Consider the following 6,000-nt stretch of genomic DNA (forward strand, 5'->3'; position numbering starts at 1 on the left):
TGTTCCTCCCTCATCCTGTCTGGTTTGCCAGTCGGGCTGCCCGCCTGGCTGCCAGCCCTGGCGGGGCGGCCCGCAGCGCCCGCCTCTAATTTGGCGCGGCGCCGTCTCGGGATGGCGCAGTTGTCGTCTTTTTTTGTTGTCTCGTCATTTTGCGCGCCGCTCGGTGCGCTGCTTGGTGCCCGTCCGCCCCGCCGGGCCCCGCCGGGCCGTGACCCCTTACCTAACCCGCCCCTGGATTGCACGTCCCGCCACGCCGCGGCGCCCGCCGGAATGTCTCGCCGCCATCCGCGGCCGTTCCCACACCATGGCGCCGTTTTGCCGCGTTTTGCCGCGATTAGCCCGTCCCGCTCGCACTCTTTCCCCCTCGCCTCATCGTCTTCCTTCTCCCTCCACCTGCCGCGATCCCCGTCTGTCCAGCATCTCTCCGTCTGCCCAACCTCCGTCTGCCCAACCTCCGTCTGCCCAACCTCCGTCTGCCCGAGGGGGAAATCACTCTTAAAAACTGTGACCCAACTACTCCCTATTACGTTCTATTACGCTATTACAGAAGGCCTATTACGCTCGAAAATATCCAGATTTAGGCTAAAGACGGACCCAAAAAAAGGGAAAATTTTAAAAAATTTGGCTATTACGCTATTACTATTACGCGTAATACTAAGAATGGTGACCCGACTATACGCGAGTGATTTCCCCCTCGCGTCTGCCCAACCTCCGTCTGCCCAACCTCCGTCTGCCCAACCTCCGTCTGCCCAACCTCCGTCTGCCCAACCTCCGTCTGCCCAACCTCCGTCTGCCCAACCTCCGTCTGCCTACCCTTGCCTACCCCTCCACCCCTCCATCTGCCAATCCCTCCATCTGCCATCTGCCCAACCCTCCCGACCCCCCAGCAGACTGATTCCGAGAGTCGTTTTCGTCGCCCTGTCTCTCTTGCACCTACACGGGACGCCCCATGAGTGCGAGAGAGACAGAGCGTCGAGAACGACTTGTCTGCAGCTCGCCTCCCCTCGCTGGTCGGCGTGAGGCTCGGCGTGAGGCCCAATGACCCGGCGAATGGCCGCTGAATGTCCGGCCGTGCTTATGGGGCGGAAGGCAGTCCCCGGCAGTGCCCGGCAGGGGCAGTCAGAGAGAGAGAGAGAGAGAGAGAGAGAGAGGGGGGGGGCAGGGGCGTAAAGTCGGGCCGACCATTGACTCTGCGTGTCTCCACGCGACCGGCCTGAGGCCCTGCAGGACCTAAAAGGCCTAGAAGACCCCTGGAGGCGCGCCGTCGCCGTGCCATACAGTGCAGTGCCACCCCCTTGCTGAGCCATGCCACGCCAAAGCCTCGAGCGCGCCGCCAAAGCAGCCTCTCAATAAGTCCCTCTCACTTCGTCCCTATCCTCCCTCTTCCCCTCCTCCTTCCTCTTCCCCTCCCCCTTCCTCTTCTCCTCCCCCTTCCTCTTCTCCTCCCTCTTCCCCTCCCCGTTTTCCTCCTTTCTCCTTCCCTCCTGTCCAACCAAGAGGGGTTTCTAGGGAGCGAATGGCTCGTGGTGAGGGCGTGGGGGCGGCTGGGATGGCGTTCGCGGTTGTGTAACTGTCAGACCTTTGCATTTTCAATGTTTTACCGTGTACTTTGTCGGCGGCGAGATACTCGTTATCAAAGTAATTTGGGCAAATGATTGCATCCCTAGATAAATGTCAGTCAAATTAAAAGCACTTTGACTTTTTGAACTTGTGTACAAGTGTTTCTGTCTGCTTTTCTAAACAGCGTGTGTTTTAACGTTTTCATTTTTTCTTGTTTTAGGTGAGTACCTGGCGGTGTGCTGACGACCTGGCGAGTGAGCGAGTACGATAGTACGTGAGAGAGTGAGTGTAACGATACTATACCCTAAATGCGTGCGCACTAGTTTTGTACGAGACCTCACTTTCTTTTTTAAACACACGAGCAATTCGTACGAAATTGTTTGCTCGCAAATTTCGACATTGTCGTGCGATTTCACATAACACCAATTGTACGTAAAATTTCGTGTGTTCAAAATAAAATGCGTGGGTTCTCGCACGAATTAGTGTAGGAAAGGTTTGGTGTGGGCGAGCGAGAGTGAGAACGATGTGTGGTGTAGAGTAAGCCGAACGCTTCAGACGAGTCGAACTACACTCTATTTAGTTTAACGCCCAGTTTGCGCGCACCTACACTGCAGGAAATAACCACAACAAAAGTACACAAATTTCTGACAAATTTTTTATCAGGAATTTAGTGTACTTTTCAAGTACAACAATTGTTGTACAAAGTACAATGGAACCGGCATGACGAGTGCTGTGCAGTCCAGGGCTCGTTGTGGTTTGTACAATTCTCGTTGTACTTTCCACAATCCCTGTTGTACTTTTGTTGAACAGTTTTTGTTGTACTTTTGTAGTACTATCCACACTTTTTCTAGCAGTGTAGTATGTAGTTCCCTTGGTGAGAATGATAGTATTGTTTACGAAGAAGGCGGCGGAAAGGGAGTGGGAAAGCTTCGTTTCCAAAACCAGTCAAAAGCCAGCCGCAGTTTTAGTTTTCGTTTTTATTGAATTTATTGTCTCTCCTGCCGGTTTCGCGGGGCCACCCGTGCCGCCCAACCCATGTCGTCCACATTCCAGCCGTTCATTAATTGGATGGATTCATTCATTCCGGCTAGCATTCGTTGAGGCCATTCATTCGTTCGGCGTGCTCCGGGCGGGGTCCATGGCCTTGCTGTGCCACTGCCGTGACTCATCCCCCCCCCCCGTTCTTCGCCTCTCTTCTCCCCCCTCCCCCTCCTTGCCCCTCTTTCCTTTCTCAATCTCCTCCTGGTCTTAGATTGGGTGCAGCACCCAGTGGGCACAGGCGGCCAAAACTCAAGGCGCGTTTTGAGCTCCGGAGATGCTAAAACAAGGCTCGAACCGGGATTTTTCAAAAATCATTTTTGACCGCCTTCTTAAGTTTTTACTGTGCTGTGCAGCTACATACCCCACACCCTTAGATCTTATCAGTTCAGAATGTCTCAAGGTCATATTTACAACTTTTTTAGTTGAAGGGGGAGCGACGTTTCTCTTTTTCACCACACAAGGACCTCTAGATGTGAGTGTCACTTGCTGGGACGAAAAGTGGTTGACATTTGTAGTGCAAGATTTTTTTTTAAACATGACTGGCACTCTCTTAAAGAGCCGCGAGTAGTTTCCGTGACAATTTGCGGTAGAAAGGGAGAGGAGATGATCATGGTTTCTCCTTCACTCCACCCAAGCTGGCTCAAATGTCAGGCTGGGACTAAGAAGTAGTACCTACAATCGGAAATAACAATGGCAAATATATTCCTTCGCATCAGTGCAGGCAGCAATGTCTGATGTTTTTTTTTTAAATAATCATTTTTTTTACGTAAAGGGAGAGCATCTTTCCATTTCCACCCTAGGTGTGAGTGTCACTCGCTGGGACTAAGAGTGGTTGACAAACCAATTTAGAATGACAATATTTAGCAGCCACCTCCACATCAGTTATTGCAGCAATGCGTAATGGTTATTTCTATATCCATTTTTTGACGTGGAGGGAGAGCAACTTTCCATTTCCACCCCAGGTGGGAGGGTCCCTCGCTGGGACTAAGAGTGGTTGACATTTTTTGTGCAACATGCTTTGAAATTGGACCAAAACTCTCTGAAAGAGCCGCAAATAGTTTCCATGACCATTTGCGGTAGAAACGGAGAGAAGAGGATGATGGGTTCTCTCTCCCTCCGCCCTAGCTGGCTCAAATGTCGGGCTGGGACTAAGAAGTACTTACAATCGGAAATAACAATGGCAAATATTTACCTTCACATCAGTGCAGGCAGCAATGTCTGATGGTTATTTTTTTTTAAATAACCATTTTTGGACGTAAAGGGTGAGCATCTTTCCATTTCCACCCTAGGCGTGAGTGTCACTCGCTGGGACTAAGAGTGGTTGACAATCCAATTTAGAATGTATTTAGCAGCCACCTCCACATCAGTTAATGCAGCAATGCGTAATGGTTATTTGTTATTTCTATATCCATTTTTGACGTGGAGGGAGAGCATCTCCATTTCCACCCCAGGTGGGAGCGTCCCTCGCTGGGACTAAGAGTGGTTGACATTATTGTGTAAGTTCCAAGCCTTGAGAGTTGGCTACTCACATCCCCAACTCGTTTCGGTTCGGCAGTCCACAAGGCAGTGCATCTAAGTGGTGGACCCTCCGTTCGTATGTCTCGTGGCAGACAGTGTACTATATAATAAGTACAGCGGCCAAGCCAATGTGGTCCATTCCGGACGGTCCCTGGGTCACGTCCTGCGTCCTTGTTACCTGCTGACTGACTGCCGATTATCGGCTTTGCAGAGCGGGAGAGGGACGACGCGCGAAAACGAGCGACCCATGGTATTGTTTTCTTCGGCCGTCTGGTCCTTGGGACACCCGTGTAGGGTGCGTATACTTTACCTGGTTTGCAACCCCGGGCCCGCTTGTGCGCTGCAGCACTGTAACAGCACCCCTGCCTCCTCAGTCTTTGCCCGGCCTTGTGGCTGGACAGTCGGTCGGGTCGGGGTGCGCTGTGCGCTGCGGCTCCGAGCGCGCGGTACAGTCAAGTGTGTGCGGCGTGATCTGTCTTGCAGTGTGATGTTGGCGCCTGCGATGTTCTGGAATACTGTAAGTTGAACTCTAAGTTTGTTTTCGGTCCAGCGCTTCTTGTGTTCGCCGTCGCGTTGTCCAGTACCTGCAGGCGCTGGTCTCTTTTGGATCAGTTCTCAGGCCGTTGCCACCACGTGATGGCGCGCTGGTTAGGTTAGGTCGGTTTGGCAGATGACACGTGCCGGCTGGTTTAGGATGGTTGCGCTGATTTAGGTGAAAGTGGTTTTGTTCACATTTTGTGGGTGCTTAGCGTGCTGAAACGTGCGTTTTCTTGATGCACACCTGTGGTGGCATATCACTGACTGTCCGCAGCGCACAGTGGGCCAGATGACCGGTGGACGCGGTCAAAATCCCGCACGTGTTTTGAGCTCCAGAGTCACTAAATAGGACTCGAACAGAACGTGTAACACCACCAATAGATTCCTCGTTCGGAGAGCAATCCATTGGTGGGGTCACACGTTCGGTTCCAGTCCTGTTTAGCGACTCTGGAGCTCAAAACGCGTCTAGAGTTTTGGCCACCTCCACCGGTCTTCTGGCCCACTGTGCAGCGAGTCGCCGCGAGTGTCGTCTTTGCTGGCCGCGCTATCGCACTTCCGGCCGCGGCTGCCGCCTTGGAAGGATTATCGGAGTAATGGCCCTGTTTGTGTAACGCGGCCCGATCGGAGGGAGAACTCCGAGATACGGCTGCCGTCGGACAGGTGCTCGAGCAGAGTGTACCTACCACTTGGCGTCGTCGGGCGCCTTTGATCGCTATTCGCTTTGGAGTAGAGTGTACCTGGACGCGACACCGTGCTATGATTGCTGTTCGCCTTGGAGTGGAGTGTACCCGAACGCGACACGATGCCGTGATTGCTGTTCGCTTTGGAAGGGAGTGTACCTACCTGGACGCGACACCTTGCCGTGATCGCTGTTGGCTTTGCAGTGGAGTGTACCTGGACGCGACACCGTGCCGTGATCGCTGTTCGCTTTGGTAGGGAGTGTACCTACCTGGACGCGACACTGTGCCATGATCAACTGTGTTGGCTTTGGAGTGGACTGTACCTGGACGAAACGTACCGACTGTACGTACACCCGGGTCGGCGCGGTCTTCTGCACAGTCCGGCCAGGTCCGCCGCGCCGCGGGCCGCCGGACTCCCAGCTTACCTGTTTGCGGCCGTGGGCGCTGGACGCGGGAAGAGGCGTGGTGGGGCGCGGCGGTAAAGCGCGAGAGGCGGGCCGGGGTGGGGTGGGGGCGGGGTGGGGGGGGGGGCCGGGGTGGGGCGGGGCGGGGGTGGGGCGGGGGGGGGGGGGCGGGGGGGGGGGGGGGGGGGGGGGGGGGGGGCGGGGTGGGGGGGGGGGGCGGGGCCACTGCGAGAAAGGCATGAGCGGGCCTCGGTCAAAGC

The sequence above is a fragment of the Thrips palmi genome, unplaced genomic scaffold, assembly GCF_012932325.1.
Source record: "Thrips palmi isolate BJ-2018 unplaced genomic scaffold, TpBJ-2018v1 HiC_scaffold_12, whole genome shotgun sequence".
NCBI classification, from domain to species: Eukaryota; Metazoa; Arthropoda; class Insecta; order Thysanoptera; family Thripidae; genus Thrips; species Thrips palmi.